Source organism: Salvia miltiorrhiza, chromosome 2 (assembly GCF_028751815.1).
Source record: "Salvia miltiorrhiza cultivar Shanhuang (shh) chromosome 2, IMPLAD_Smil_shh, whole genome shotgun sequence".
NCBI lineage: Eukaryota > Viridiplantae > Streptophyta > Magnoliopsida > Lamiales > Lamiaceae > Salvia > Salvia miltiorrhiza.
Window position 1 is genome coordinate 37,624,419 of NC_080388.1, and position 8,269 is coordinate 37,632,687.

Here is an 8,269-nt window from a genome sequence, read left to right on the forward strand (position 1 = left end):
ACACGTTTATGAATGAGTGAGTCGTCTATTGCTTTTGAAATCAAAGTGAGAAAATTAGACAAGAAAGTTTGAGGTGGAACCTTGAGTTTGAATATATGGCTGACAGTTGGGGTTTGATTTTTTGCTGCGTTGCTGAATCTCAGTGGATTGAGAGTTCTTGCATTTTGAGTTGCTTGCTAGCTATAGTTATTAGTGTGTGATGGAAGGAGGACTTTGGCTGATGAGATCAAGAGTGAACCTCCTGCTTCGTGCGAGAATGGGGTGAGTGAAATTGTGGGAGAGGTGGTGAATAATGCAGGAATAGATTGGCTCATGTGTAGTTTCAGTTTGGAGGGAAGTTGGTGGCTGCCAAGTATGGCTAAAAGTTGAAAAAGCTAAATGTAGGAGCATGGCTTTTGATGGGAGTCTAGTGAGTTGAGTGATGATTTGACAACTAAAATTATCAGGGTTAAATTATCAGAATTGTAGAAGTAAAATTTATCAGGATTCGTTAAATAAATAGTTCGTGTAAATGCTTAATCGCTCAATTTAAAAACTCTATGCAATGCATATTAATTTGAATAGATAACAAATTTACAAAAGGTTTTGCAAATCATTTGTTGGAATTAAAATAAATAAATTTATTTTCTTTATCCGGCGTAAATCATCTTAATTCTAAGTTCAAAATTACTTTAAAAAGTTCAAAATTACTTTAAATTTAGCTACGAGGGAACGGGTATTACATTACTAATTATAATTTAATATTTATTATATAAGCTAAATACATCTTAATTAGTCAATTAACTTTTAAAATATTTAAATATAACTTTTTATAGTTTGAAATTTGTTATATAACATAATTTGTGTTTTATTTTATTATATAATATTAGTTTAAGTTTATCACATCATACTCACAAATTAATATGTATATATATATATATATATATATATATATATATATATATATATATAATACGTTTATATATAGATGTATTTACTTAAACAATTAACTATATGATTGAATATGATTTCAAGTTTGACGATGTTGTTTAAAGTTTGAGACGAGATTATTCTCATAACTTAATTATAGTTTCACAAATTCTAGACAAAATGATACTTACACGTAAGTTATAATCTTCAAGCTCCATACAAGATGATGCTCAAAATTCAGATGTGGTATTTCAAACTCCAAAGAATATGATTTTCAAAATTTTGACGTTCAAATGTCATATGTGATCTTTAGAGCTTAATATGATTATATGGTCTTATTAGGTCCATATGAGATGATACTCAGATGACATATGTTTAGTTAAATTATTTCTTATCCGTCAAATTTAAAGAATTTGAACAAACTTGATACTTTATCCGTCCCCCAAACATCTTTCTAAGAAAGGATGACACGAGTTTTAATAAAAGTTAATTATTTATTTGATAAGTGGAGAATCTGTCCCACAAAAAGTGAAATTATAAGAGTGATAGTTAGTGAAAGTGGAGAACGAGTCCCACAAAAAGTGAAATTGTAAGAATAATAATTAGTGAAATTGTTTCTAAAAATATGTTAGGAAGAAGTTTTGGGGACGAACCAACATAGAAGAAAAAAAAGGAAAATGTTTGAGGGATGGAGAGAGTAAATATTATCGATATATAATTAACAGCAGATGCGACACATCAATTGTACATCATATCATACTTTAAATTTACATATTTTTTTCTTGTAAAATCTTCAATTCCACATCAACTTTTTATAAACTTCATCAAATGAATGTTTATACAAAAATGTATTTCTATTATCACAACCTACATTTAATTGGCGAAAGTGATTAAGATTAATATTATTTTAAATATTGTATAACTAATTTAATTTGATATGACTATTTCATATGCTATATCAATAAAAATAACATAAAATAATTAAAAATGATGACATAAAATAATTCCTGTCGAATGTGGACGGGTTGGACGCTAGTTTAATGTAAATCAAACATGCATATATACATTATTTGAGATAAAATAATCATAGTTAGTAGTGGTGTAGTGGTAGCAATGCCCCGTTTTATTCTAAGAGGTCAGGAGTTTGAAACTTTTAACCTCCTCTAATGCGATTTTTGTGCTTTTTTTTTCCTTTTTTTCCCCTTTTTTTTAATACGTTTTTTGGGTTTTTTTTTTCTGGTTTTATTTCTTTCTTTTTTTTACGTTTTTTTTTCTTTTTCCTATTTTCTTTATTTTTTTTATACATTTTTTCTTTTTTCTTTTTTCAATATTTTTTTCTTTTTACTATTTTTCTTTTGCATTTTTTAATATATCTTGGTTTATTTATCCTTTCAGTATTTTCTATATTTATTGTTTTTCTTTTGTATTTTTGTATATATTTTTGTGAAAAATGTAATATTTTTTGAAATATTACATTTCTTCAAAAACGTTACATTTCTTCATGTCAATAATTATTTTTCGTAATAATAATAATTATTTTGAATAACGTATAAATAAATACTAGAATAAAGAAAAAATAATCAAATAATTATTCAAGTAATCATTGTCGTAAGGAAGAGTAACTATTGATATAATGTAATGTAATGTTTCTAAATTATTACATTTGTTCACGATAATTATTACTTTTATTTATGAGAATTTGTACTTTTAGTTATTTGTTCAAATAAATATTTTTGTACGTAAAAATAGTTATTGATGTGAAGAAAAGAAATGTTATTTTCACTCGTTAATACTTTTATTCTTAACTATTTGGTCAAATAATTATTGTCGTAACAAAAAGTAATTATTGTTACAATGAAATATAATGTTTCTAAATTATTACATTTGTTCACGATAATTGTTAATTTATTCATGAGAATTTATACTTTTAGTTATTTGATCAAATAATTATTATTGTAAAAAAAAAAGTAATTATTGATATGTATAAAAGTAATGTTAGTTTTACTCGTTAGAACTTATAATTTTGTATATTTGGTCAAATAATCATTGTCATGAGGAAAAGTAACTATTGATATGATGTAATGTAATGTTTCTATATTGTTACATTTGTTCACGATAATTGTTACTTTTATTTATAATAACATTTACTTTAAGTTATTTGCTCAAAAAAATATAGTAATATTTTATATTGAATGAATGTAAATACTTAAATGAACATAAGTATACATTAATTTGTTCAAACAAATATACTCCCTCCGTCCACCAAATATATGCCACAATTTCCTTTTTCGTCCGTCCACAAAAAATATGCCACATCCATTTTTAGTAGTAGGGTCCACACCATTCCACTCACATTTAAAGTGAGACCCTTACTCCACTACCAACTTCACTCACATTTTATTAAAACTCGTGCCGAAAGTAAAGTGGCATATCTTTGGTGGACGGAGGGAGTATATCTTATGCTTATTAAAAATAAATATTTCTTTTAGGGTTTAGGGTTTCACAAAAATTGTTTTTTTCTCACGAAAACTTGTAATTTTAATTATTATTTGGTCAAGTAATTATAGTCGTAAGAAAAATAACCATTGATATGAATAAATGTAATATTAAAAAAAAATAGAAGTAAATGGAAAACATAGAAAAAAGTAATTATTATCTCAATAAAGTAATTATTCATATAAAAAAATGTAATATTTCAAAATTAATAACAATTGATATGAATAAAGTAATGTTTTTAAAAACAATACATTCTTTATGTTGATAATTACTTTTTATCATAATAACAATTACTTTGAAATCAATAAAATACCAAAAAATAAAATAAAAAATATTGTCAAAAGAAACAGCATAAAACAAAAAGAAAGAAAAAACTGAAATAAAAAGAATGAAAAACAAACATCCAAAAAAAAAACAGTAAAAAAGGCAAAGAAAGGAAAATCAAGAGAAACAACTGAAATAAAAAAATGAAAAAAAAAATGAGAGAAAAAAACGCAGGTAAGAAGAAGAGGAAAAAAGGGAAAAAAAAATGAGGCAAAAAATGAAAGGAAAACTGGGGGAAAAAAAACAAAAAAAAAGAAACGAAAAAAGGGGGGAAAAAAACATGAAAAACAAAGAAAGAAATGGGGCAAAGCAATTTCGAATCCCTCCCCTTCAAGATAAGTGTTGAAGGCGCGATTGTAGCCACTACACCATATTGCAGTTTTGCTTTTATTTACCAAATTTTACAATATACTTCATGTTAGTTCTCGTCGGGGTTAACCGCGGTCAACCGCACCAGAGACCAACTCTTACACCTCATATGTAATGATTTATTAAAGTTTTACGTAACAAATGTAATGTAAATCAATATATAAAGTTTTACAACTTAATATTGATTTTATCAGACCTTAATAAATAGACATACCATTTACTAATTTTATATAAAATCTTACGAAACAAATTTGTTCTCCTATAAAATATTTGTTTTATTTATTTATTATTGAATATAGCAAGTAGGAAAGATATGGCAATGAGTTAGGTTAATATTTCATAGGTCTTGGGATCAATTCCTTTTAGAAGCATTCGTTTTTTTCCAGATTTTTTCATTTTTATTTTCTTGTTATGTATCTGTAATTAATTTAATATTCTTCTAATACTTAATACTAATTTATTTTTATTAATTTTATTTTATATATCCAATATGCGACACTCTTCATTTATATTTTATATATCTATTCATATTGAATTTTGAGTTTTAGAATCCAATTTTTACTAATGTGTTGTTGTTCTACTACATTATAGTTTTATGTAGTAATTAAATAATGTGGTTAATGATGATTTATTTTTAAAACAAATCAATGTCAAGATTTTATTTGTATTTAAGTACAAAATTGTAATTTGTAATATAAATTTATCTACTTTCATATTAATTAATTTTATACAAGAAATGATGATTTTATTTGTAGTATGGTCCCCAAGGGGACACCAAGCGGTGCGACTTCCTGTGTGTGAATAGTGGGGTCCTGGATTCAAACCCCACTACTCCCCCTCCCCAACTCCCCCAAATAAAATAAAAAAAAGATTGTAGTATGCATTGCATGATGAAATAACTTGTAACATAAATACTAGTACACTACACATATAATCAATGTCAATATGAATTTTTAGTCAGATTAGCACTCTAAAATAAATAACACTCTATATGTAATTTGAAAAAAGTTATATGTAACTTTAAGTATTTATTGAAACATATATATTCATTATTCAAGAGTAAATGATGTTTTAAAGATTAAATAAGTTTTTTTTTCTTCTAAAGATTGAATAAAATTTTTACTAATAACAAATGTGAACGTTATTTGAGAGTAAATTATATTTTAAATAAAATTTAATACGAAACTTATTAATAACTATTTTGTAGTACAATGGATAAGATGTTACTTTTAAAATCAAAGGTCATGTGTTCAATTTTTATTTAAAACAGCCCCTGTAAACAAAGAAAAAAAAAATGGAAAGCTGCCATTAATGATATTTGAACCCACAACCTTAAGTAATAATAAAGAGAAGGTCGCAACCATCACACCACACCATTGTTCTAGCTTTTATTTCTATTTTTTTTTTTATATGCGTCCATTGCATGTTCTCTTCTTCCATCTAACTCATCACAACTTTGATCAACAATATTAGCATTAGCTCCGACATTTATCATATCGATCGAATCATGACATCAGGTTCATGTGAATGATTAGAACCAGAACTCATTTTTGATGAAATAGTGAGTGTAGCTCTTTGTTTTTTTTAAAAAGAAATCAGTACATGTATGGTTCATATATTTTGTATAAATGACTACTTTTCTACAGTGCAATTGAAATCCAAAAATAATAAAGAATAAAAAGGAAACGAGTGGAATATGAATTGGGCAATTGATTTAAAATGGAATGAATCTGCCATTGATTACAATTTGATGTCTTGCATGTTCCATTTCGTTAAATACAAAATTTAAAAAAAAAATCAAGATTAAATACAAATACTTACATCCATTATTAAAAAAAGTTAAATATTCATTCTTTTCGTTTTAAATAAAAAAAATATACTCCATCATAGATCAATATTAGTAAATAATTTTTTATAAATTAACATTTAAAAATTCATTATTATTATTTTTATTAAAATATATATATACTGACTAATTAACTTTTTATATTTGGAATAAGTATGAAAATATATACATAAGTTAAGAATTAATAAAAATGAAATTAAATATTTATTCCATAAATAATTTTAGATTTTCTACCTATAATTTGAAACAAAATCTACTAGGAAAAGATCTAGGGGTTTACATGATTGGCGGCTACCATGTCTATTTTAGAATTAAACAACCGTGTATTTGTTTAGGGGTAATTTAGGTTTAGCAAAAAATTAAACTTTCCTATTTAAATTACAAGGGTATTATGTTTATACATATTATGTATGAATAGCATTACCCATTTAAAATTAGCCTTAAATCAAGGGTGATTCTATTCATAGCTCCCATTTTATTATTTATAGCTCCTTATTTATAATAATACTCCCTCCGTCTATGAAAGAACTTCCTAGGAGGGAGTGGCATGGGTTTTAAGAAAAAATATTGTTGAGTGTATTGAGAGTGGATAAAAGGTAGTTGAATGTATTGAGAGTGGTGAAAATGTGTTATAATTAATATTGGGAGTTGTGAAAAGTAAGAGAATTATAAGTGGTGGGGTATAGTCCAAAAATAGGTAGGAAGTTCTTTTGTGGAAATCCCAAAAAGAAAAGTGTTGGGAACCCCATGGAATATCTTGTTTTGTTTTGATGATACCAAAATTCTTAGGTTTAATATGTAACAGACTAGAACAAGTTTGAACCCAAGTGTTAGAGTTCGTTTCTAGTTTAGTTTGAAGTTCTGAAGACTGAAGACTGAAGACTGAAGAGTGAAGTTACCAACTGAAGTATCAGTTGAAGAATCAGTTCGGAACTGATTACTTAATACGTGCCCCGTGGACTCAGCGGACTGATTCTAAAGTCAAGTATCAGTTAAACATTCTTCCTCGGACTGAACTTCCAACGTTCAAAGGAAGCCACGTGCTCACACAGTACAGCCGCATTAAATGCAGAGATCTCAGGATCATCCCTCTCTGCAGAGGTCATTCCTATTTGGTGGCTACTTTATTAGAGACGTCGCATCTCCTGCTCTTCAACATAGCCGTTCCTACCAAACAAGGAACCTAGAAGATTGAAGCCTCAGCCCAAATTCAAAAAGCTCTCCAACGGAAGAAATCTTGAAAACGTTCTCCGCCAACGGATCTATTCAAGATCTCTCCTATAAGTAGTGCTCGAGGATCACTTCAATCTTCACCGATTCAACGGCATAAGCTGAAGCTCTGCCAAAATTGCTACTCAGCCCAAAGCTTAACCTCCCCAAAGCTTGAATCGAAGAAGAGAATTCCAAAGCCAAAATCAGTCACTGCTGATTACACACATTCTCTTAGACCTTAGGCAAATATCCGTTTACCCAGAAGCCTAGGTCAAACTTGCTCCAAAGAACTTGTTCTTTGAAGTTTAGTTGGCAAGTTTTCAAACCTCCTTTCGAGAGATAGAATCGAGTGTTTGAGTGGTAAAGGAGTTCAGGAAGGTACTCTGACTCCGTGAGATCCTAGTGCAAGGTCGTGCTAGGAGCGAGAAATCCAACGCGAGTGAAGTGTTGGTACTGAAGAGTGGAATCTTCAGTGGAACGGTTGTGTGCACCCGACAAGCACACGGTTCGGTTTGCAGTGCACCAGTTAAGCACTTGCGGAGTGGATTGTTGGTCTGATCAACCGACCGTGGATGTAGGAAGTATTTTCTGAACCACGTAAAAGTCTCTGTGTTATTTACAACTTTCAGTTTTACTTTCTTACTTGTGTTTTTACTTTTGATAAACTGAATTCTGATTAACTGCAAAGAGAAACCTAAGACTAACAACGTGCTCAACCGAGGCTATTACGAAACAAAGTTATTTCCGCTGCGTATGATATCAGTCTGACTGATCTATCCTTTGATAGTCAGGAAGATTTATATCATCTCTGTTTTAGCAAACTCGACTGAAGCCTTAACGTGCATCAGTTAAGTTCCAGTAACTTAACTGATAACTCCTTACTGAAAAGTTTTTCAGTATCAGTCGTCAACCCTGTTTGGTCAAAACTCCTTTCAGTTAACAGGTGTCTTAGTTTGCTTGTAAAGTTTCGTTTTGATCTTTATCTTGAGATCCCTCTGTTTTAGAGGAAAGAAAAATAGCCCATAGGTGTATTCCCCCTCCCTCATACACCTATTCGAGATCCTCCGGACCTAACAGAAAGATAGGAAGTTCTTTCGTGGACGGAGGGAGTAT